Source organism: Macrobrachium nipponense, chromosome 15 (genome assembly GCF_015104395.2).
Source record: "Macrobrachium nipponense isolate FS-2020 chromosome 15, ASM1510439v2, whole genome shotgun sequence".
Classification (NCBI taxonomy): Eukaryota; Metazoa; Arthropoda; class Malacostraca; order Decapoda; family Palaemonidae; genus Macrobrachium; species Macrobrachium nipponense.
Window position 1 is genome coordinate 40,842,286 of NC_087208.1, and position 26,816 is coordinate 40,869,101.

A 26,816-nucleotide genomic window follows, 5' to 3' on the forward strand; every position below is an offset into this window, starting at 1 on the left:
TCCTTGTGCGGGGGCACTGTTTTATCAATTCCTTCAGTTTCCTTCCTTAGCTCTCCCCTCTGTAGCCATTGCCAATTGTCATCGCTGGCTAGTTCTTTAGTCTGTCTCATGTATTGTCCGTGCATTGGTTTGTTGTGCCAGTCCTCTGTTCTTTCTGTCTTTCTCCTGTCTCTGTATATTTCTGGGTCTTCGTCTACTTTTATTAGTCCTTCTTCCATGCACTCTTTAGCCACTCGTCTTCACTGGTTTTCAGATATTGCCCCAGTGCTCTGTTTTCGATGTTGACGCAGTCCTCTATACTTAGTAGTCCTCTCCCTCCTTCCTTTCGTGTTATGTATAGTCTGTCCGTATTTGCTCTTGGGTGTAGTGCTTTGTGTATTGTCATTTGTTTCCTGTTTTTCTGATCTATGCTGCGGAGTTCTGCCTTCGTCCATTCCACTATTCCTGCGCTGTATCTGATTACTGGCACTGACCCATGTGTTTATGGCTTTTATCATATTTCCGGCGTTGAGTTTTGACTTGAGTATCGCCTTGAGTCTCTGCATATATTCTTTTCCTGATCGTGGTTCCTTCATCTCTTGGTGTTTTATATCTCCTCCTTCCATTATTCCCAGGTATTTGTATCCTGTCTCATCTATGTGTTTGATGTTGCTCCCATCTGGTAGCTTTATCCCTTCAGTTCTCGTTACTTTGCCTTTTGTATGTTGACTAAGGCGCATTTTTCTATTCCAAACTCCATCCTGATGTCCCCAGATACAATCCTTACAGTCTGGATTAGGGTATCTATTTCCTTGATGCTCTTACCATACAGCTTGATGTCGTCCATGAGAACATCAGATGGTTGATTTTGTTGCCTCTTTTCTTGAGTTGGTACCCGGCATCCATCTTCGCGTAGTACTTTTGTCATGGAATCATGGCTACTACGAAGAGTAGTGGGGACAGTGAGTCGCCCTGGAAGATCCCTCTCCTGATATTAACCTCTGCCTAGTCTTATTCCAGAGCTTGTAAGTATTGTATTTCCAGTTGCGCATTGTATTTTTTGAGGAAGCTGATGGTATTTTCCTCTGTCCCATATATTTTCAGGCATTGTATTAGCCATGTGTGTGGTATCATGTCGAAGGCTTTCTTATAGTCTATCCATGCCATGCTTAGGTTGGTTTTATAGTCTATCCATGCCATGCTTATTATTATTATTATTATTATTATTATTATTATTATTATTATTATTATTATTATTATTATTATTATTATTATTATTATTATTAGTTATTATTACTACCGTGTTCCTATCTGATGTTTTTCTTTCGTAAATAAAAAACATTTTCCAGCCTACTGTGTTCAAGTTCCAAACTTCGGTGTTGCGAATTGTTTGCTAAAGATGTCGATCAGCAGAATGAGTGGAATATGCAGTAGTTTGTAAAATTAATCCTTTTATTAAGTTTCACTTTCACCATTGAATTATTAACCCAATTAGTAATCATTTAGTGTTTTAAGACTTTTTAAATACAGTTACATAAAGAAATTATTACACTGTTGCACCAGTGTTGTAAATGAGAGCACACTGCATCTGTCTAGGTCCCTAGGAGCTAGACTTAGATGGTGAACGAGATTATTCTCTCTCTCTCTCTCTCTCGCTTCTCCTGCTCCTCTCTCTCTCTCTCTCTCTCTCTCTCTCTCTTGTGCCTGTTTTTCCATCCATTTTTCGTTTCTTTTTCAGTACCTTTTACATCATATTCTTTTCAGAGTAAACGTCACTAGGGATTAATGTTGCATACAATATGTTGAAATAATATTAACTTATTTCTGTTTTCCACTAAGAAATTATTGCTATAGGAGAGGGGGTGGATGGCAAGATGGAAGAGACAGAGAGGTGCAGTAAAAGGAACGAAAGTGGGGGGGAGTTGGTTTGCAGCTAGTACAAGATTGGTACAAGATATATTTCATTTCCGTTCTTTTATCCAAATAATTTAAACGCTGATTCTATCATAGTCTGGTGTTTCCTAAGTCTCAATCTATTAAGTTTCGCCCAAGAGTAAAGTATATGGCCATTATAAGCAGAGTGTATGACTTTGATTATAGGCCTATTACTCTATCTTCCATTTCGACTAATCTTTGTGGACTTCTTTTTTTATCTTTGTTAGAATCAGTCTGTTTCTCTTCAGATGTTATCCAGTAAATCAAGACTCATCTGCATTTCATTTAAAATAAAAATCTCTTACATTTTCACATGAAAAATGTCATCTTAGACCAGAGAGTTTCTTACATTTCGTAGACCTACAACTGGTTTAAGAAATATACAATTTTAAATACATTTCCATTGTTTCTCACGTTTACAATTTATCAAATTTATCAGCTTACACAACCTTATTTCACATTCAAAGCCTCACATTAGTTGTCACTTATTTTTCAATCAGGAATCCGGCAATTTCAGTAATTACTCATTCTTGGTGGATAACATTTTTATTGATCTGATATTTATTTTTCTTTATTATCTTCTACACAAAATTATTGATATGTAATTATATATGTTTACTATTTCAATTATTTTGTTTAGTTTTCTATTTCACGCCATCGTCAAAATATTAACTTAGGATTCAATGAAAGAAATTGGTATAATTTTCATAAGTTTTATTAGAAAAATATGGTATAAAAATGACTAGATTATAAATACATTTTAACAGGTACCTGAGAAAAAGGGTCAATATATTGAAGGTAGATCCCATTAAGACGATTTTCTTATAAAACTCGATACAAAAACACTATGAATTTCGTTTCTATAGACATTAGTCGACCTCTTCAATTACTGGTCCTCGACCTGATCGGGTTGAGTTATTACTGGAACCGCAGGATGACCTTGACCCTTGACCTGTTGTCCCTCCTCCGTAAATCTTGGCAGCGAGGGGCTTCCAACTTGCTTCCAGCTTCCTCATCTGGTCCAGTAAGGCCCATTGTGGCGACTTGCAATTCCCTCAAGGACAATTTGGCAGAATAGCTAACTTTGATTTTAGGTGGTTTTGTGGGAAAAATTTCAGACTCACATTTGATCCATTCCTACGATTTTATTGATAGAATAAGGAACAATTTTGACACTGACTGCAGAATGGTTAGTTTTTAGACGTCACAGCTTTATTCACCAATGTTCCTTTGGAATATGTTTTAGATAACCTTAGGGCAAAGATTTTAGAAGAACAGTTACACATCCCCATTCCATTAGAACCTTTTTTGGCATTAGTTAGATTGTGCGTATCTACTAATCATTTTTACTTTAACAATATTTGTTATAAGCAACTGTTTGGTGTGTCTATGGGTTCAAAATTATCGCCCATCTTGTCCAATCTGTGCAGGGAGTTTCGTGGAGAAGAGTATTTTTTAGACATTGTGATCCACACATTAAGCCACTGGTCTGGGTCAGATTTGTTGATGATATTTTTATTCTTTCAAAGGAGACGACGCACAGCTACAACAGCTAGTGACCGTGCCAATAGCATTGTACCCTCAATTAAATTCACTGTTGAACTGGAGGAAGATAATAAGCTTGCATTTTTGGATGTTTGGTTATTTTAGAGATAAAACCGTAAGTAACAAATTTAAATTTTCGGTGTTTCGTAAAAGTACTAATGCTGAGGGGTACATTCATTTCTATTCCCTTTCATTCGTTGAGGGTAAAAGCGATATTATTGTCAACTTTTGTCTTAGAGCCCTTCGTATTTGTGATATCGAACTTTTAGAACTTGAGCTTCAGCATATCTTCAATGTTTTTAAGGGTCTGAAATATCCCACTCACATTATAGAAAGAGCTGTCTCTAAAGCAAAACGAATATATTACGGTATGAGTGCAGCAGGTAATCCTAATGTGGTCAAAAATAAGAAGTATTTATCCATAGCTTACAATCCGAAACTGGAAAATACCTGCTATCTTGCAAATAGTAAGCAAAAAGAAATTCAAATTGCTTTCAAAATTTTAAAAATACTAATCAGAAATCGGTTAGTGTTAGTGTGCAATAATAACAACAATGGTATTAGGAAAACACCCGGTGGGGTTTATCAAATTCCCTGTGCCAATTGACCTCAGAAATACTTTGGAGAAAGTGGGCGGGGTTTGGATGTGAGACTTTCTGAACATCGTAGGGCCTATGAACTCCATGCAATGAATAAATGCCCTTGTTTCACATTCATTCGTTCCAGGACACAAACATCAATTGGAATGGTGCCTCTGTCATTTTTAAGAGTGGGGATGTTGGTGTTCGTCGCCTAGTGGAAGGAGCTGCTATTAGAAAGGGGTGTGCTTTTGAAGGGAACAAAACCTTCACTGATGAAGATAGTTTTACCAATTCTTTAATAATTGACCACTTTGTCAACGAATTTAGGACTCATATGTCTGGTGATTGTGAGACCCCTGATGTTGCTCCCACTTCTCTTTTATCCCAGATGACTGAGGTTACTACAGCTTCAAGTCATGGCACCGATGGAGTGTCTGCTCAGCTGGAATCACTTGAACGACCACTTCCCCGTTCCAGCCGTCTCGCCAACAGAAACAACCGAACGGGGATTACCTGACCAACACTTAGATCCATCCGCCTTGAACCAGTTGTTATACTTTTTTCTGTTTTTTTTTTTTTTTTTTTTCATTGTTGTAACGCTCCCTCCATTGTTTGACCGTCAGTAGGACTGAATAGGGATACGGAGCAGTATCCGAAAGTCTCTCCTTGTATTTTTTACCATTGTACAATAATATATTTTAACACTACTGTGGCTTTTGATTGTCATTATTATTATCATTATTATTACGTACGATGGATAAGCTTTAAAAAGATGAAAATGTATGAATTCACGAGAGAGATGTATTCGAAGATTTCTGTTGTTGTTGTTGTTTGTTGTTTATATATGACAAATTTATTATTATTTGCTTACAGATACTGTATGTATGATTGGTAGGCCTCAGCATGCGTGAAATTTATTCATACACGAGAAGTTTTTTTTTATGTATGACATATCTAATGTTATTTAGTTTCAGATTCTGTATGTATGATTGATAGGCCTTAAAATGTTTAGTATTAACACTCTTAACTAATGTATTAAGGTGTCAGCTGTATACTACATAGGTTGTCAGGTAGAATAGAGTTTTCAGATCTGCAAGAGATGAGGGTTTAAATAAAGTCAAATTGGGTCTTTTGTCTCCATTGGTACTACCACCATGAAGGTAAAGTGGGCATGTCCCATTATCAGAGGCTGCTGATCGCTATCGAAGGGACAAAATCATGTCATCCTATTATAGGCTGGTATCAAAGGCGGAATTAGGTCACTGAAATTTCATAGGCAGCTATCAAAGGAGAAAATGAGGTCGTTCAGATATCATAGGGGGCTATCAAAGGACAAAATCAAGTCACTCATATAGGCTGGTGTCAAAGGCAAAATCAGGTCACTGGAAATATCATATGGTTCTATCAAGGGGGCAAAATCAGGTCACTCCATTGTCATGACCTCCTTCCAGAAGACAAAATGAGGTCATTCCATTATCGTATAGCCTGCTATCAAAGGAGAGAATGAGGTCGCTCAGATATCGATTGCTTGCTTATCAAAGGTGGAAAATAAGTTAGTTGCCTTACCATCGTGACCTCCTTTCCAAGGTCAAAATGAGGTCACTCATATATCATAGGTCAAAGGTCAAAGGAAGCTGAAATAAAAACATTCTTGTCCCTGACCGATCTTCTCGTGTGGATTGCAATTTTATTTATTATTTTTTGTTTATTTATTATTTTTTTTTTTCACTCAATTTTGAAGATCAAAGGCAGATTAGATGGTCAGACGTAGTACACTTTACTAGTCCAGAGCTGCTCTCTCTCTCTCTCTCTCTCTCTCTCTCCATGTGTCTACATTACTTACCTGTGTGTGCTGATGTGTAGGGCCAAACTTCAAACTTCAACAAGTAAGTATATTTTTTAGTCTTTGGAAATATCATTATTTTTAACTAAAATTTAAATAATAGATATAAAATCATTATTTTTAACTAAAATTTCAATAATAGATATTCGCCTCGAGTCACGAGTAGTTTACCTAAGTTCGAGGTGAAAATGATTGATTTTGGTTTTCTGTCAAAGAAAGCTATGGAGATGACAACTCATCTGTCCGCCCTCACATCACAAAATCCAACTGAGGCTAGAGGGCTGCAAATTCGTATGTCGATCATTCACCCTCCGATCATCAAACAGAACAAATTGCAGCCCTCTAGCCTCAGTAGTCTTTATTTAAGGTTAAGATAAATTATGAGTGAAAAATCGAGTAGAATTTTTTTTTTATCTAAATGGGAGGAAAATCGGCCATATCAGAAGCATTAAGAGAGAGAGAGAGAGAGGAGAGAGAGGAAGTAACATCAAGTCCTTCGATTGACCAAAGGATCTCCTCGTTTCTTTCTTGCCTTCGGGCCTGGGCGAGAAAGGGGCGTTAGGTAGCGTTTCGCGTCCGAGGCCGTCTTAAGCCTGAATTCTTATATAAGAATTTTGGTTGGAATTGGGTCAGAGTGAAAAATGGTGTTACTGTTTATGGATTTATTTATTTTCATTTATTTATTTATTTATTTATTGATAATTCATTTGTTTTTAATCATTTTTCTAATAACTGGATGCCATTATATTCTTTGGAAGCTTCAATTTCGAGTCAGTGGCTCCTTTGGCGGGCTTGTTCCATATGAATACGGTTGGTCTTATGAATATAATAATAATAATAATAATAATAATAATAATCATAATAATAATAATAATAATAATAATAATAATAATATTTGGAAGCTTGAATTTGAAGTCAGCGGTCTCTTTGCTGGGCTTGTTCTATATGAATAGGGTTCGTCTTCTGAATAATATAATAATAATAATAATAATAATAATACTAATAATAATAATAATAATAATAATATAATAATAATAATAATAATAATAATAATGACTCATTGAAAATATCGACGACCCCGACTAGGGATTAGGGTCGGAAGAAGAAGAAGAGAAGGAAGAAGAAGAAAAGAAAAATCTGATGCTCTAAATATGGCAAAAGGGTCACCAAGAGCGGCGGGAAGAGACAGACATCAAAGTAGCAGCAGACCTGATCATTTGCACCACTAATGCGAATATCCAAAACATTAAAGAATGAATATTCAATTAGATAGTAATTCGTCCTGAGCGAGCGTTTCATTTTCCGTTTATATATATATATATATATATATATATATATATATATATATATATATATATATATATAGATATATATATATATATATATATATATATATATACACAGATATGTAAGCAAATACCACAGGAAAATGATACGCAGAAATTGAAGCGCTTTCGTCTTTACTAAGACACTGTCATGTCTTAGTAAAGACGAAAGCGCTTCGATTTCTGACCTATCATTTCCTGTGGTATATTGCTTTTAAATAAATATAAATAAATACATATATATATATATATATAATATATATATATATATATATATATATAGTATATATATATTGATAAATGGAGCCCGTATAAAACGCCTATATATAGAAAGTAAGCACTTTATTTTGGCGTTTTTATGGGCTCCTTTTATTAGATGGAATTCTGTTGTAACTGAACATTTTACCAGTCACGTACACGTATGTGCGTGCGTGTGTCTGAAATATCAACTCTCTCCGGCGGAGTCCGAATCCCTTTCCGGTCCTTACTGACTTCCCAAGAAGATTCCCGAAGCAATTGGATTCGAAGACAGAAAAATCCTCATCCCCAAATCCCCTCTTCCCTTCTCAGAATCACTGGGCTTTTTCTGTTTCTAAGGCAACACTGGCAAGTAGGTGAGAGTAATCAGCAAAAATGTTGAACTTTACGATGTCAAAAATGTTTTTTTGTGAAATTTTAACTGGACTCGTTCCTCTTCGCAGGACTAGTGTTTATATATCTTAGCGGTGGAGTCCAAGCATTTGGACTAGGTTTATTTGTCCGCCTTATTGGCCTTAGTCCTCTTTGGAGGACTATTGTTTATTTCTCTTAACGATGGAGTCCAAGAAGTTGGACGTGGATCATTTGCCACGAAAAATATAAACTTGGCAATGGACGGAAACTGTCCTAAAGAACGCATGGAAGTAAATGAAATCGCCAGGAAGCCGAAGAACAAGAGGGAGGTAAAGGAAGAACTCTGTGGACAGGCGCAGCAGAAGAAAGGCGATAATACCCTCTCGCAGATTTTCCAATTCGGGAAGGAGGAAATAGAAATTTGTGAAAAAAGAAGGCTCCTTCCAAAGCGAGGACTATCCGACGACAACGGATTGGATTGCGAGACTCAAAAACCGTCTGCTGAGGGAGTGGCATCAGGTCTTGTTCCAACAAAATATAGATCAGGCCCTTCAACTAGAGGCTCTGATGAAACAAAACAGAGATCAAGCCCTTGAAATAGAAGCTCTAAAAGCTAGGAACGACGACCTGGGCTTCGAAAAAGATGAACTCATAGTCGAGTTGTCCTGGATGGAGCTAAAAATCGAGGAATTGGAAGAAGCTCTTCGGCTGGAGAAACGCGAGAATCAGTCTCTCCGGTCGAAGATCATAGCCCAGGAGGCCTGTACAAAAATACGCGGGAAAGGAAGTGAATACACAGATTTGTTGCGAGAAATGAGGAGACTAAGAGAGGACCACGAAAGACTAAAAGAGAACCACGAGCAACTCCAGAAGGTGGTCCTCAATGAGAAGAAGAAAGAGGAAGGAGGGAGAAAAGACAAAGAGGGAAATGGAGGAAGAAAGGAAAATGAGGACTTGAGGGATTGGGCCAGCCGCTTTCGCAGGGTTATGAAATCCTCGAGTTCTATTCTAGACTGGGACTCGTGGGATAAAGACTACAGTTATGGTCCAGACTCGGACTCGGACTGGGCTACAATCTGGAGATATGGTCTGTTCCCGGAATCTGAGAGAACGAGCTCAACGCTGTGGAGAAGTTCAAGAACTCATCGTCGGAATCAGTGGAGAAATATCAACGCACCACGTCCGCCTAACTTTCTGGCTATATCCGAGGACGCAGAAAAAGCTGGAAAAATTTCTGGAGAGAGATAGAAGGTAAAGAAGAGGATGTGGCACGACGTACCGATGATGGAAAAGAGACATCTCTTACTTAGGCTCTGGCTACTTAGGGCCTGGCTAGTGTATGGCCCCTTACCTTGTCCGATAATCACTCTCTTCCCAATCTTCCCCAAAAAAAGATAAGGCGGGTGATGAGAAACGTGTACATAAAGAGAAAATTCGGAAAAGGTGGTGATGCCTGAACTACTCAGGTCGTAGTGTCTTCAATGGTAGTTTGGTGGGCAGGTGGAAGAACTCTCCCGGCGAGAGTCAGTGGCTGGTGATATCCCCCTATCTCATTAAACGGAAGAATTCTCACTGGTTAGAGTCGTCAACAGTTCCTAGGAGCCAAGAAGACCAGCACTCAGATGAGAGTAATTCGGAGGCAGGAGGAACAGCTCTCAGATGAGACCAGAGGTAATTCGAGGCAGGAGGACCATCTCTCAAATAGAGTCAACAGTAATTTGGAGGCAGGAGGACAAGCTCTCGAGAGAGCCAACGTAATTCGGAGGCAGAGGACCAGCTCTCAGGATGAGAGCCAATGCCAGGGATCTTCCCAACCACCTGGTCTGGCAGAGGAACTCTTACCCAGCAAGAGCACGGATCACCTCTCAGCCGAGGAGAGACACCAGAAGGCCTCCAGAAGGATACCAGAGGGATACCAGAAGGTGATTCTGTTAGAATAATCTAGAAGACCGGCTCTGCAGAAAGAAGGAACTTTTCCTTCGAGTATGCTATGACCCTTGATGAAGACTTCTAATAGAAGATCTCTGTCAAAGCGGGCAAATAGTCGGATATCTAGATCTATTCTTACAGATATCTTCCTTCTGGTAATTCTGTTGGAATAATCTAAAAGACCGGCTCTGCAGAAAGAAGGAACTTTTCCTTCAAGTATGCTATGTCCTTGATGAAGACTTCTAAGAGAGATCTCTGTCAAAGCGGGCAAATAGTCGGATATCTAGATCTATTCTTACAGATATCTTCCTTCTGGTAATTCTGTTGGAATAATCTAGAAGACCGGCTCTGCAGAAAGAAGGAACTTTCCTTCAAGTATGCTATGTCCCTTGATGAAGACTTCTAATAGCAAGATCTCTGTCAAAGCGGGCAAATAGTCGGATATCTAGATCTATTCTTACAGATATCTTCCTTCTGGTAATTCTGTTGGAATAATCTAGAAGACCGGCTCTGCAGAAAGAAGGAACTTTTCCTTTAAGTATGCTATGTCCCTTGATGAAGACTTCTAATAGAAGATCTCTGTCCAAAGCGGGGGCAAATAGTCGGATATCTAGATCTATTTCTTACAGATATCTTCCTTCTGGTAATTCTGTTGGAATAATCTAGAAGACCGGCTCTGCAGAAAGAAGGAACTTTTCCTTCAAGTATGCTATGTCCCTTGATGAAGACTTCTAATAGAAGATCTCTGTCAAAGCGAGCAAATAGTCGGATATCTAGATCTATTCTTACAGATATCTTCCTTCTGGTAATTCTGTTGGAATAATCTAGAAGACCGGCTCTGCAGAAGAAGAAACTTTTCCTTCAAGTATGCTAGGTTTCCCTTGACGAAGACTTCTAATAGAAGATCTCTGTCAAAGCGGGCAAATAGTCGGATATATAGATCTATTCTTGCAGATATCCTCCTTCTGGTAATTCTGTTGGAATAATCTAGAATACCGGCTCTGGGCAAAGCAAAGAAGGAACTTTTCCTTCAAGTATGCTATGTCCCTTGATGAAGACTTCTAATAGAATACCTCTGTCAAAGCGGGCAAATAGTCGGATATCTAGATCTATTCTTACAGATATCTCCCTTCTGGTAATTCTGTTGGAATAATCTAAAAGATGGGCAGGAGGACCAGCTCTCAGATGAGAGTAATTCGGAGGCAGGAGGACCAGCTCTCAGGATGAGAGCAAACAGTAATTCGAGCAAGGCAGGTTTAGGAACTCTCAGAAAGAGAGCCAACAGTAATTCGGAGGCAGAGAACAACTTCTCAGAGGAGAGCCAAGTAATTAGTATGCAGGAGGACCATCTCTCAAATAAGGAGTCAACAGTAATTTGGAGGCAGGAGGACAAGCTCTCAGAAAGAGAAGCCAACAGTAATTTGGAGGCAGGAGGACCAGCTCTCAGGATGAGAGCTTTTGGCCAGGGATCTTCCCCACCACCTGGTCTGGCAGAGGAACTCTTACCCAACTAGAGCCAACGGATGACCTCTCAGGCCGAGACAGACACCAGAAGGCCTCCAGAAAGATACTAGAGGGACACCAGAAGATGATTCTGTTGGAATAATCTAGAAGACGGCTCTGCAGAAAAGAAGGAACGTTTTCCTTCGAGTATGCTATGTCCCTTGATGAAACTTCTAATAGGAGATCTCTGTCAAAGCGGGCAAATAGTCGGATATCTAGATCTATTCTTACAGATATCTTCCTTCTGGTAATTCTGTTGGAATAATCTAGAAGACCGGCTCTGCAGAAAGAAGGAACTTTTCCTTCGAGTATGCTATGACCCTTGATGAAGACTTCTAATAGAAGATCTCTGTCAAAGCGGGCAAATAGTCGGATATCTAGATCTATTCTTGCAGATATCCTCCTTCTGGTAATTCTGTTGGAATAATCTAGAATACCGGCTCTGCAGAAAGAAGGAACTTTTCCTTCGAGTATGCTATGTCCCTTGATGAAGACTTCTAATAGAAGATCTCTGTCAAAGCGGGTAAATAGTCGGATATCTAGATCTATTCTTACAGATATCTCCCTTCTGGTAATTCTGTTGGAATAATCTAGAAGAGGGGCAGGAGGACCAGCTCTCAGATGAGAGTAATTCGGAGGCAGGAGGACCAGCTCTCAGGATGAGAGCAAACAGTAATTCGGAGGCAGGAGGAGCTCTCAGAAAGAGAGCCAACAGTAATTCGGAGGCAGGAGGAACAACTCTCAGATGAGAGCCAGAAGTAATTAGTAGGCAGGAGGACCATCTCTCAAATGAGAGTCAACAGTAATTTGGAGGCAGGAGGACAAGCTCTCAGAAAGAGAGCCAACAGTAATTCGGAGGCAGGAGGACCAGCTCTCAGGATGAGAGCCAATGGCCAGGGATCTTCCCAACCACCTGGTCTGGCATAGAAACTCTTACCCTTCCAGCAAGAAGCCAACGGATCACCTCTCAGGCCGAGAGAGACACCAGAAGTCCTCCAGAAGGATACCAGAGGGATACCAGAAGGTGATTCTGTTAGAATAATCTAGAAGACAGGCTCTGCAGAAAGAAGGAACTTTTCCTTCGAGTATGCTATGACCCTTGATGAAGACTTCAAATAGAAGATCTCTGTCAAAGCGGGCAAATAGTCGGATATTTAGATCTATTCTTACAGATATCTTCCTTCTGGTAATTCTGTGGAAATAATCTAGAAGACCGTCTCTGCAGAAAGAAGAAATTTTCCTTCGAGTATGCTATGTCCCTTGATGAAGACTTTTGATAGAAGATTTCTGTCAAAGCGGGCAAATAGTCGGATATCTAGATCTATTCTTACAGATATCTTCCTTCTGGTAATTCTGTTGGAATAATCTAGAAGACCGGCTCTGCAGAAAGAAGGAACTTTTCCTTCAAGTATGCTATGTCCCTTGATGAAGACTTCTAATAGAAGATCTCTGTCAAAGCGGACAAATAGTCGGATATCTGGATCTATTCTTACAGATATCTTCCTTCTGGTAATTCTGTTGGAATAATCTAGAAGACCGGCTCTGCAGAAAGAAGGAACTTTTCCTTCGAGTATGCTATGACCTTTGATAAAGACTTCTAATAGAAGATCTCTGTCAAAGCGAGCAAATAGTCGGATATCTAGATCTATTCTTACAGATATCTTCCTTCTGGTAATTCTGTTGGAATAATCTAGAATACCGGCTCTGCAGAAAGAAGGAACTTTTCCTTCGAGTATGCTATGACCCTTGATGAAGACTTCTAATAGACGATCTCTGTCAAAGCGGGCAAATAGTCGGATATTTAGATCTATTCTTACAGATATCCTCCTTCTGGTAATTCTGTTGGAATAATCTAGAATACCGGCTCTGCAGAAAGAAGGAACTTTTCCTTCGAGTATGCTATGTCCCTTGATGAAGACTTCTAATAGAAGAGCTCTGTCAAAGTGGGCAAATAGTCGGATATCTAGATCTATTCTTACAGATATCTCCCTTCTGGTAATTCTGTTGGAATAATCTAAAAGATGGGCAGGAGGACCAGCTCTCAGATGAGAGTAATTCGGAGGCAGGAGGACCAGCTTTCAGGATGAGAGCAAACAGTAATTCGGAGGCAGAAGGAGAAGCTCTCAGAAAGAGAGCCAACAGTAATTCAGAGGCAGGAGGAACAACTCTCAGATGAGAGCCAGAAGTAATTCGGAGGCAGGAGGACCATCTCTCAAATGAGAGTCAACAGTAATTTGGAGGCAGGAGGACAAGCTCTCAGAAAGAGAGCCAACAGTAATTTGGAGGCAGGAGGACCAGCTCTCAGGATGAGAGCCAATGGTCAGGGATCTTCCCAACCACCTGGTCTGGCAGAGGAACTCTTACCCAGCAAGAGCCACCGGATCACCTCTCAGGCCGAGAGAGACACCAGAAGGCCTCAAGAAGGATACCAGAGGGATACCACAAGGTGATTCTGTTAGAATAATCTAGAAGACAGGCTCTGCAGAAAGAAGGAACTTTTCCTTCAAGTATTCTATGTCCCTTGATGAAGACTTCTAATAGAAGAGCTCTGTCAAAGTGGGCAAATAGTCAGATATTTAGATCTATTCTTAAAGATATCTTTCTTCTGGTAATACTGTTGGAATAATCTAGAAGACCAGCTCTGCAGAAAGAAGGAACTTTTCCTTCACGTATGCTATGTCCCTTGATGAAGACTTCTAATAGAAGATCTCTGTCAAAGCGGACAAATAGTCGGACATCTAGATCTATTCTTACAGATATCTTCCTTCTGTAATTCTGTGGGAATATCTAGAAGACCGGCTTGCAGAAAGAAGGAACTTTTCCTTCAAAGTATGCTATGACCCTTGATAAAGAATTCTAAATAGAAGATCTCTGTCAAAGCGGGCAAATAGTCGGATATTTTAGATCTATTCTTTTACAGATATCTTCCTTCTGGTATTCTGTTGTTTAATAATCTAGAAGACCGGCTCTGCAGAAAGAAGGAGCTTTTTTCCTTCGAGTATGCTATGAACCTTGATGAAGACTTCTAATAGAAGATCTCTGTCAAAGCGGACAAATAGTCGATATCTAGATCTATTCTTGCAGATCTTCCTTCTGGTAATTCTTGTTGGAATAATCTAGAAGACCGGCTCTGCAGAGAGAAGGAACTTTTCCAACAAGTATGCTATGACCCTTGATGAAGACTTCTAATGAAGATCTCTGTCAAAGCGGGCAAATAGTCGGGTATCTGGATCTATTCTTGCAGTATCCTCCTTCTGGTAATTCTGTTGGAATATCTAAGACCGGCTCTGGCAGAAAGAAGGAACTTTTCCTTCAAGTATGCTATGACCCTTGATGAGACTTCTAATAGAAGATCTCTGTCAAAGCGGACAAATAGTCGATATCTAGATCTATTCTGCAGATATCTAGCTTCTGGTTTTTCTGTTGGAATAATCTCGAAGACCGGCTCCTGCAGAAAGAAGGAACTTTTCCTTCAAGTATGCTATGACCCTTGATGAAGACTTCTAATACGAGATCTCTGTCAAGGCGGGCAAATAGTCGGATATTTAGATCTATTCTTATAGATATCTTCCTTTTGGTAATTCTGTTGGAATAATCTAGAAGACCGGCTCCGGAGAAAGAAGGAACTTTTTCCTTCGAGTATGCTATGAACCTTGATGAAGACTTCTAATAGAGGATCTCTGTCAAAGCGGTCAAATAGTCGGATATCTAGATCTATTCTTGCAGATATCTTCCTTCTGGTAATTCTATTAGAATAATCTAGAAGACCGGCTCTGCAGAAAGAGGGAACTTTTCCTTCAAGTATGCTATGACCCTTGATGAAAACTTCTAATAGAAGATCTCTTTCAAAGCGGGCAAATAGTCGGGTATCTGGATCTATTCTTGAAGATATCCTCCTTCTGGTAATTCTATTGAAATAATCTAGAAGACCGGCTCTGCAGAAAGAAGGAACTTTTCCTTCAAGTATGCTATGACCCTTGATGAAGACTTCTAATAGAAGATCTCTGTCAAAGCGGGCAAATAGTCGGATATTTAGATCTATTCTTACAGATATCTTCCTTTTGGTAATTCTGTTGGAATAATCTAGAGGACCGGCTCTGCAGAAAGAAGGAACTTTTCTTTCAAGTATGCTATGACCCTTGATGAAGACTTCTAATAGAAGATCTCTGTCAAAGCGGGCAAATAGTCGGATATTTAGATCTATTCTTACAGATATCTTCCTTCTGGTAATTCTGTTGGAATAATCTAGAAGACAGGCTCTGCAGAAAGAAGGAACTTTTCCTTCGAGTATGCTATGAACCTTGATGAAGACTTCTAATAGAAGATCTCTGTCAAAGTGGGCAAATAGTCGGATATTTAGATCTATACCTTACAGATATCTTCCTTTTGGTAATTCTGTTGGAATAATCTAGAGGACCGGCTCTGCAGAAAGAAGGAACTTTTCTTTCAAGTATGCTATGACCCTTGATGAAGACTTCTAATAGAAGATCTCTGTCAAAGCAGGCAAATAGTCGGATATCTAGATCTATTCTTACAGATATCTCCCTTCTGGTAATTCTGTTAGAATAATCTAGAAGACCGGCTCTGCTGAAAGAAGGAAGTTCCTCGTGGGCAGGAGAACCAGCTCTCAGATAAGATTAATTCGGAGGCAGTATGGAGGAGTTATGAAGTTCCATTTGACACATCTGTGTGTGTGAGAGAGACAGAGAGAGATGAGACGAACGAGATGAATTTGAAGGGCATGAGAGACTGATGAGAGAGAGATGATAAGTCGAGAGAGAGAGAGAGAGGGTGTAATTGTAATTGCGTATGGATGGTTAAATGGCTGAATTGGTTGTTGGTAGGTTCTGGGATGTCTGCTGGTCCTGTTGATTGTTAGAGTTCTGTGTTTTGAGTGTTTTTGAGTCAGTCTTAAGGGAGTCTTTGGTGAGAACTGGTGATGTTAGTAGTGTCGGGCAGTTATTTGAAGGATTGGAAATTAGTTGTTTTTTGTGTTTTGTTTTGTTGTATAGTCGCTGGTCAAGTTAGTGTTTTTTTTTTTTTTTTTTTTTTTTTGCTTTGAGATGTTGTTGCCGGTGCCTGTTGTGTTGGTTTGTGCAGTGGTCTTTTGAGTGTATTTGTTGTTATATGTGATTTTTTGTGTTGTTGTTGGTATTCTGTGACCTCAACCAATGGACAGCTCAGGATAGCCCGGAGTATCTGGAGTGTTGGTAAGTACGTGTGTGTGTGTTTTTTTTTGTTTTTGTTTTGTTTTGTATAGGTGTAGGTCCAATTTGTCCTGCGTGTACTTGTTGTGTAAAGAAAAAAGTGTGACTGAGGGGTGATTTTGGCAGGTGGATCGTTTAGGTTAATGTGGGGGGATTTTGCACTTGTTTTTTTCTAGCTTGTGATCCCGCCACAGCAGGACGGACCAGTCTCTCAGGATGAGAGCAAACAGTAATTCGGAGGCTAGGAGGAAACAACTCTCAAAAGAGAGTCAACAGTAATTTGGAGACAGGAGGACCAGCTCTCAGATGAGAGTCAATGACCAGGGATCTTCCCAACCACCTGGTCTGGCAGAGGAACTCTTACCCAGCGAGAGCCAACGGATGACCTCTCAGGCCGAGAGAAACACCAGAAGGCCTCAAGAAGGATACCAGAGGGACACCAAGAGGATGATTCTGATGGAATAATCTAGAAGAGCGGCCTCTGCAGAAAGATGCAAACTTTCCTTTGAGTATGCTATTGTCCCTTGATGAAGATTTCTAATAGAAGATTTCTGTCAAGCGGGCAAACAGATCAGATATCTAGATCTATTTCTTACAGATATTTTTCCTTCTGGTAATTCTGTTTGGAATAATCTAGAAGACCGGCTACCGCAGAAAGAAGGAAACTTTTTCCTTTGAGTATGCTATGTCCCTTGATGAGAAACTTTTGATAGAAGAAATTTCTGTCAAAGCGGGCAAATAGTCGGAATCATCTAGATCATAATTAGCTTACAGATATTTTTCCTTCTGGTAATTCTGTTTGGAAATAATCTAGAAGAACCGGCTCTGCAGAAAGAAGGAACTTTGTTTTCCTTTGAGTATGCTATGTCCCTTTGATGAAGACTTTTGATAGAGAAGAATTTTCTGTCAAAGCGGGCAAATAGTCGGATATCTAGATCTATTCCTTACGATAGTCTCCCTTCTGTTTTATTCTGTTGGAATAATCTATAAGAGGGGCCAGGAGGACCAGCCCTCATAATGAGAAGTAATTTGGAGTGCATTATGTACCCAGCTTGCAGGATGAGAGCAAACGTAATTCGGAGGCAGGAGGAGAAGCACTCAGAAAGAGAGCCAACAGTAATTCGGAGGCAGGAGGAACAACTCTCAAATGAGAGTCAACAGTAATTTGGAGGCAGGAGGACCAGCTCTCAGGATGAGAGCCAACAGTAATTCGGGGGCAGGAGGACCAGCTCTCAGGATGAGAGCCAATGACCAGGGATCTTCCCAACCACCTGGTCTGGCAGAGGAACTCTCACCCAGTGAGAGCCAACGGATGACCTCTCAGGTGGCCGAGAGAGACACCAGAAGGCCTCAGAAGGATAACCAGGAGCGGGACACCAGAAGCGATCACCAAGAAGATGATGTTGAATAAGTTTCTAGAAGACCGCTCTGCAGAAGAAGGAAAACTTTCCCTTCAGTATGCTATTGGTCCCTTGATGGAACGACGTTGTTTATAAGAAGATCTCTGTCAAAGCGGGCAAATAGTCAGATATTTAGATCTATTCCTACAGATATCTTCGTTTTGGTAATTCTGTTGGAATAATCTAGAAGACCGGCTCTGCAGAAAGAAGGAACTTTTTCTTCAAGTATGCTATGTCCCTTGATAAAGACTTCTAATAGAAGATCTCTGTCAAAGCGGGCAAATAGTCGGATATCTAGATCTATTCTTACAGATATCTTCCTTCTGGTAATTCTGTTGGAATAATATAGAAGACCGCTCTGCAAAAGGAGGGGGAACTTTTCCTTCGAGTATGCTATGTCCCTTGATGAAGAATTCTAATAGAAGATCTCGGTCAAAGTGGGCAAATAGTCGAATATCTAGATCTATTCTTACAGATATCTCCCCTCTGGTAATTCTGTTAGAATAATCTAGAAGATCGGCTCTGCTGAAAGAAGGAATTTCCTTAGGGGCAGGAGGACCAGCTCTCAGATTAGAGTAATTCGAGAGGCAGGAGGACCAGCTCTCACGATGAGAGCAAACAGTAATTCGGAGGCAGGAGGACAAGCTCTCAGAAAGAGAGCACACAGTAATTCGAAGGCAGGAGGAACAACTCTCAAATGAGAGTCAACAGTAATTTGGAGGCAGGAGGGACCCAGCTCTCAGGATGAGGGAGCCAACAGTAAATTCGGATTGCAGGAGGGACCAGCTCTCCAGGATGATAACCAATGATCAGGGATATTCCCAACCACTCTGCTTCGATGACCGCAGGAGTTTAGCTTCATAACGGTGTACCTCGTTCCGTTTGCAATGTCCGAGTTGGCAGGATTGAAATTCCCAAAGGGAAGCAACAATTAACCGGGCTAGTTACTTCTTCAACGTTTTTTATTTTGCACCTGGCAGTCCCCTAAATTGGATGTTTAAGTTATTCAAAAAATCTTGCGGATATTGATGATAATTTTTAATCTTCTATTGTGTCCGAGCTGAAATATTTGCAACTTTCTCCGGGGAAGTTGTACAGAAATTATGTATGAAAAATCGTAAAGTAACTAAGTTTATGGGAATAACCAGCCTCGTTTCACGGCCAGAAACAGCTCCGTTTCAGGGAATCCCTTCTCACCCCCATCCCCTACAAAGGAGGGGGGTAGGTTGGATGAAACCCCATTACAAACCATCTTAGGGGTCCCCACCATAACCCTGCCAAGTTTCATGCCCAACTGACCAGCTGTTTGGCCGTGATTGAATGACAGACAGACAGACAGACAGACATTACGCCCATTATAGTATGATTATTATTAAATTATATTATTATTAATTATTATTATCGTTATTATTATTATTATTATCATTATATTATTATTATTATTTATTATTTTTCTTTTTTGTCCATCACAGTCCTCCAATTCGGCCGGGTGGTATTTATAGTGTGAGGGGGAGGGGGGGGGGGTTCTGGGTTGCCTCCTGCCTCCTTAGGAGTCCATCACTTCTCTTACTATGTGCGCCGTTTTTAGGATCACACTCTTCTGCATGAGTCCTGGAGCTACTTCAGCCTCTAGTTTTTCTAGATTCCTTTTCAGGGATCTTGGGATCGTGCCTAGTGTTCCTATGATTATGGGTACAATTTCTACTGGCATATCCCATATCCATTCTTATTTTCTATTTTCAGGTCTTGATTAACTTATCCATTTTTTTCCCTCTCTTTCTCTTCAACTCTTGGTTGTCAGATGGTATTGCGACATCAATGAGTGATACTTTTTTCTTGATTTTGTCAATCAACGTCACGTCTGGTCTATTTGCACGCATCACCCTATCTTTTCTGATACCATAGTCCCAGAGGATCTTTGCCTGATTGTTTTCTATCACTCCTTCAGGTTGATGCTCCGTACCACTTATTACTGCAAGGTAGCCTGGATGTTTTCTTTTTGCACAGGCTCCGGTGGAGGGCTTTTGCCACTGAATCATGCCTCTTTTTGTACTGGTTCTGTGCAAGTGCCAGACATTCGCTTGCTATGTGGTTTATGGTTTCATTTTTCGTATTGCTCTTCCTACACTATGGGAGCGATGTTATTCCCATCTATCGTTCTTTGAAGATATCTGGTTCTTAGGGCCCGATCTAATGCCGCTGTTATCATTCCTTCAGTTTCCTTCTTTAGCTCTCCCCTCAATAGCCATTGCCAGTGTCATCACTGGCTAGTTCTTTAGTCTGTCTCATGTATTGTCCGTGCATAGGTATGTTGTGGCAGTCCTCTGTTCTGTTTGTCATTTTCCTGTCTCTGTATATTTCTAGGCCTTCATCTACTTTTATCAGTCCTTCCCATGCACTCTTGAGCCACACGTCTTCATTGGTTTCAGATATTGCCCCAGTTGATCTGTTCTCGATGTTGAACGCATTCTCTATACTTAGTAGTCCTCTCCCTCTTTCCTTTCATGTTATGTAGAGTCTGTCCGTATTTGCTCTTGGGTGGGTAGTGCTTTGTGTATTGTCATATTGTTTTTTCCTAGTTATTTTCTTATTTTTTTATTTAACTGGCAAACTTACCCGTCTACGATGGGTGTGATAAAATATGGGTGCAGAAGTGAAAAATTTATATGTACTTTTTGTTCAGCAATATTAAAAATAAGGGCATTTTTATACATACCTACTACAGAACCTCTTTGTACACAATATTATCAGTTTGTCCACAACTTAATTTCAAGTTGGCAGAGTCAGTTGCTCTGCTCATCGCCAACATACAGTTGGCCCATGCGTAAACAAAAATGAGTGACGGCAGAAACACACACGATCCAAAGTCTGGCCCTACACTTGTTTGCAGTGAATGAGAAGACCAGGTTGATGGAAACTGTCTGTGCCGTAACTGGAACGGAAACTAGTTGTCTGAAGGCATCAGAGGGAATTAGGGGATGAACAGACGTTTGCCCGTGTGAGCCATTTCTATCACTGCTTCGATGACGTGGGAGTTTAGCTCCATAACGGTGTACCTCGTTCCGTTGCAATGTCCATTGGTAGGATCGAAATTCCGAAGCAACATTACCGGGCAGTACTTCTTCAACGTTATTTTGTGCACTGGCAGTTCCGATGGATTTAAGTTATTCAAAAAATCTTGTGGATATTGATGATAATTTTCATCTTCTATTGTGTCCGAGCTGAAATATTCGCGACTTTCTCCGTGGAAGTTGTACAGAATTATGTATGAAAAATCGTAAAGTAACTAAGTTTATGGGAATAACCAGCCTCGTTTCACGGCCAGAAACAGCTCCGTTTCAGGGAATCCCTTCTCACCCCCCATCCCCTACAAAGGAGGGGGGTAGGTTGGATGAAACCCCATTACAAACCATCTTAGGGGTCCCAAACCATAACCCTGCAAGTTTCATGCCCAACTGACAGCTGTTTGGCCGTGATTGAATGACAGACAGACAGACAGGACAGACATTACGCCCATTATAGTATGATTATTATTATTATTATTATTATTATTATTATTATTATTATTATTATTATTATTATTATTATTATTATTATCGTTATTATTATTATTATTATCATTATATTATTATTATTATTTTATTATTTTTCTTTTTTGTCTATCACAGTCCTCCAATTCGGCCGGGTGGTATTTATAGTGTGAGGGGGAGGGGGGGGGGGGGGTTCTGGGTTGCCTCCTGCCTCCTTAGGAGTCCATCACTTCTCTTACTATGTGCGCCGTTTTTAGGATCACACTCTTCTGCATGAGTCCTGGAGCTACTTCAGCCTCTAGTTTTTCTAGATTCCTTTTCAGGGATCTTGGGATCGTGCCTAGTGTTCCTATGATTATGGGTACAATTTCTACTGGCATATCCCATATCATTCTTATTTCTATTTTCAGGTCTTGATACTTATCCATTTTTTCCCTCTCTTTCTCTTCAACTCTGGTGTCAGATGGTATTGCGACATCAATGAGTGATACTTTTTTCTTGATTTTGTCAATCAACGTCACGTCTGGTCTATTTGCACATATCACCCTATCTGTTCTGATACCATAGTCCTAGAGGATCTTTGCCTGATCGTTTTCTGTCACTCCTTCAGGTTGGTGCTCGTACCACTTATTACTGCAAGGTAGCTGATGTTTCTTGCACAGGCTCCAGTGGAGGGCTTTTGCCACTGAATCATGCCTCTTTTTTTACTGGTTCTGTGCAAGTGCCAGACATTCGCTTGCTATGTGGTTTATGGTTTCATTTTTCGTATTGCTCTTCCTACATATGGAGCGATGTTATTCCCATCTATCGTTCTTTGAAGATATCTGGTTCTTAGGGCCTGATCTAGTGCCGCTGTTTTATCATTCCTTCAGTTCCTTCTTTAGCTCTCCCTCAATAGCATTGTAAGTGTCATCGCTGGCTAGTTCTTTAGTCTGTCTCATGTATTGTCCGTGCATTGGTATGTTGTGGCAGTCCTCTGTTCTGTTTGTCATTTTCCTGTCTCTGTATATTTCTAGGCCTTCGTCTACTTTTATCAGTCCTTCCCATGCACTCTTGAGCCACACGTCTTCATTGGTTTTCAGATATTGCCCCAGTGATCTGTTCTCGATTGTGACGCATTCCTCTATACTTAGTATTCCTCTCCCTCCTTCCTTTCATGTTATGTATAGTCTGTCCGTATTTGCTCTTGGGTGTAGTGCTTTCTGTATTGTCTATGTTTCCTAATTATTATTATTATTATTACTGGCAAACTTACCCATCTACGATGGGTGATAAAAAATACGGGTGTGCAGAAGTGAAAAAATTTGATATGTACTTTTTGTTCAGCAATATTAAAATAGGGCAATTTTATACATACCTACTACAGAACCTCTTTGTACACAATATTATCAGTTTGTCCACAACTTAATTTCAGTTGGAGCAGTCAGTTGCTCTGCTCATCGCCATACAGTTGGCATGCGTAAACATGGGTGATGGCAGAAACACACCAACACGATCCAAAGCCTGGCCCTACAACTTTTTGCAGTGAATGAGAAGGCCTGGTTGATGGGAAACTGCCTGTGCCGTAACTGGAACGGAAACTGGTTGTCTGAAGGCATCAGAGGAATCAGGGGGATGAACAGACGTTTCTATCACTGCTTCGATGATGTGGGAGTTAGCTCCATAACGGTGTACCTCGTTCCGTAACAATGTCCATTGGCAGGATCGAAATTCCGAAGCAACATTACCTTGGGCAGTACTTCTTCAACGTTATTTTGTGCACTGGCAGTTCCGATGGATTTAAGTTATTCAAAAAATCTTGTGGATATTGATGATAATTTTCATCTTCTATTGTGTCCGAGCTGAAATATTCGCGACTTTCTCCGTGGAAGTTGTACAGAAATTATGTATGAAAATCGTAAAGTTAACTAAGTCTACGGGAATAAACCAGCCTCATTTCACAGCCAGAAACAGCTCCGTTTCAGGGAATCCCTTCTCACCCCCACCCCCTACAAAGGAAGGGGGTTAGGTTGGATGAAACCCCATTACAAACCATCTTAGGGGTCCCCACCATAACCCTGCCAAGTTTCATGCCCATCTGACCAGCCGTTTGGCTGTGATTGAATGACAGACAGACAGACAGACATTACGCCCATTACAATATGAAGTATTATTATTATTATTATTATTATTATTATTATTATTATTATTATTATTATTATATAAGTATATCTGTGTTTCTATCTGATTTACGAAAGTTTTTCTTCAATATATGAAGAAATTTTTCATTCTAGTGTGTTCAAGTTCCAAACTTCGGTGTTGCCAATTGTTTGCTTAAGATGTCAACAGAATGAGTGGAATATGCAGTGGCTTGTAAAATAAATCCTTTTACAAGTTTTACTTTCACCATTGAATTATTAACCCGATTAGTAATCATTTAGTGCTTTAAGACTTTTTAAATACGGTTATACAAAGAAATGTTTACACTGTTGCACCAGTGTTGCAAATGAGAGCACACTGCATCTGTCTAGGACTAACTTTGATGGTGAACGAAATTATTCTCTCTCTCTCTCTCTCTCTCTCTCTCGTTCTCATCTCTCTCTCTCTCTCATTCATGCTTGTGGTTTTCATTCATGTTTCGTTTCTTTTTCAGTACCTTTTACATCATATTCTTTTCAGAGTAAATGTCACTAGTACTTAATGTTGCATACAATATGTTGAAATACTATTAACTTATTTCTGTTTTCCACTAAGAAATTATTGCTATAGGAGAGGGGGTGGATGGCAAGATGGAAGAGACAGAGAGGTGCAGTAAAAGGAACGAAAAGGGGGGGGGGTGTTACAGCTAGGGGCTAGGTCAAATTAGTACAAGATATATTTCATTTCCGTTTTATCCAAATAATTTAAACATTCATTCTATCATAGTCTGGTGTTTCCTACGTCTCAATCTATTAAGTTTCGCCCAAGAGTAAAGTATATGGCCATTATAAGCAGAGTGTATGACTTTGATTATTGGCCTATTACTCTATCTTCCATTTCGACTAATCTTTGTGGACTTCTTTTTTTTTCTTTGTTAGAATCAGTTTGTTTTTCTTCAGATGTTATCCAGTAAATCAATACTCATCTGCATTTCATCTGAATTCAAAAACTCTTACATTTTATACGAGAGATGCCATCTTAGACCAGGGAGCTTCTTACATTTGGGGTAATGAGTTGTGTGATTGGTGGAGAAAGTGAGGATGGAAGGGTTTTTGAAGAAGATAGAGAGGCTGAAGGAGGAGCTGAGGTTGGCGAGGGAAGCTAAGGGAAGGTGGAAGTGGAGAACGAGAGGTTGAGGGTAGAGTGTGAGGAGCAGAAGAGGGAGTTAGAGGAAATGAGAGGGATGTTGGAAGGAGTGCGAAAGTGGAAATAAAAGAAGAGGTGAAAGGAGCGGAAGAGATAATGGTTGAGAAAATGGATGAAAAATTGGGGGTAATGATTGAATGCAGTGCAAGAGATGATGCAGGAAATGATGAAGGGGATTCGTGGGAGAGGGAGCTGTATGGAGGTAGGCCTATGGGTCTTGTGACGGGCCCAGGAGTGGTTAAAGGAAGCGAAGAGCGAATGGATGAGTGTAGATGAGAAGGGATTCGTGAAGGTAAAGAACGAAAGAGCGAATGGTGTGTACGAGTGAAGAAGGGGATTCGGTGTGATAGGTAAAGGAAGCGAAAGAGCGAATGGATGAGTGTACGAGTGAAGAAGGGGATTTGGTTGTGATAGGTAAGGGAAAGAAAGGGGAAGACACAGGATAAGGATAAACCTGAGGACAAAATAAGAAAGTGGCTGAGGAAAAGAAGAAGACTAAGGGAAACGAAAGTTAGTTAAGGGTGATGGACAGGATGAGATTAGGACAGAAATACATTGGGGAAAGGGCTGAGAGTGATTTGGATAGCGGTGAGAGGAAACAGGTAGGTAGAAGAAGAAGGGTAAGAAGAGCGTAGTCAGGGGTATGGAGGTGAGGTATGGAATGGATTCGCTGTATTCGGATGAGGGAAAGAGGGGTCAGAATGGAAGTAGCGAAAGTGAGAGTGAGAGTGAGCGGGAAGTACGAAAGGCTGCGTATATGAGAAAGGTACCCCGATGTGCACAATACGAGGAATATGGTAGTAGGGACATAAGGGACTTTTTTGAGGAATATGAGAGGTATTGTGAGGCAAAGTATGGGGATAACAAGAGAGTCTGGGCAAGAGAGTAGGTAGCTTTTTGAGGGGATTTTTGTTGAATATGTATAGGGTAATTATGAGTGTAGGGTATGTGCCGTATGAGAGTGTAAAGCTAGGATTGTAGAACAGGCAAAGAGGATAAAGAGTAGTGTTAGATATAGGAGAAAGCAAGATTTTGAAGAGGCAAGAATGAATGTTGGTGAGTCGTTGTCGATGTATGTCTGTAGGTTAGAAACATTAGCTAGGAAAAAGTTTGGGGCGAAGGGATAAATGAGTGTAAGGAGTTAGCGCGAAAGTTGTTGGCGACTGTACCAGAGAGTGTATATGAGTTTATAAATCTGAAACGTAAGGAGAAAATGCGATGGACGAATGAAAGGTTAACGTCGAACGAACATTTAGTTTTATGAAATAGTAGAGGATTACGAGTTAGATAGGTGTATGAAAGAGAGTAGAAGTGTTAGTGTTTAGGACTGAAAGTAGCTGAGGTTGTACCAGAATTTAAAAGCTATAGGGAGGCAGTTTTGGAAGGGCCGAGGCGAATGGCAGAGCGAGTGGTAGATAGGAGCGTTAGGGCAAGTAATGTGAGTGTAGTTAGCCCTAAAAGAGATAGGAGTGCGAGTGTTGAAGAGTAAGGTCAGTTAGTTGTGAGCGAGAGCAGCAGCAGTGTGATTTAGATGTGGTAAGCCTTGACACAGGAAGAATGAATGTCGGTGGGCGTTAGGAGCGTGCTTCGGGTGTGGGCAAACGGGGCATTTAGTGAGCGAGTGCAAGAAAGATAGGGATATTAAATGTTATAGGTGTGGACAGGCAGGGCACATAGCTAGTGGATGTCGGGGTACCCGCAACTGTGGACGAATGGCCATTATGCTAGGATGTGTAAGAACAGTGTGCGAAGTGTGTTGGATGTGGAATGGAAGGTCACGTGGTGAGTGTGTGTAGGCGAAAGAGGATGAGTCAGGCTGGGAATTCGGGAAACTAAGTGAAAAGGGGATTCAGTTGGGTGGGGTCCTCTAGTATGCGGAACAGTTATGTTCGGGAGAATGCGATGAGTGAGTGGTTGAGGGTGAATAAATGTGAGCTGAGTGTCAGTGAGCAAATGGGTCTGGAAGATCGGCAGTTAGTGTTGGTCGAGTATGGAAGAAAGCGGAAGAAGGTAAGGAAAGGGAATGGAAGAGAGAAACGTGAACTGCATGATAGAGGGGTTAGTGTTAGGGTAACAATGGTGGATAGGGCGTGTAATACAGAT

At 40.4% G+C, this 26,816-nt stretch overlaps 1 pseudogene; it reads right to left on the reverse strand.

The window, feature by feature from the left end:
• Positions 1–2,630: 2,630 nt before the first annotated feature.
• The window catches only part of LOC135227169 (heat shock cognate 71 kDa protein-like), a 33,645-nt pseudogene continuing 9,459 nt past the window's right edge, over positions 2,631–26,816 (reverse strand).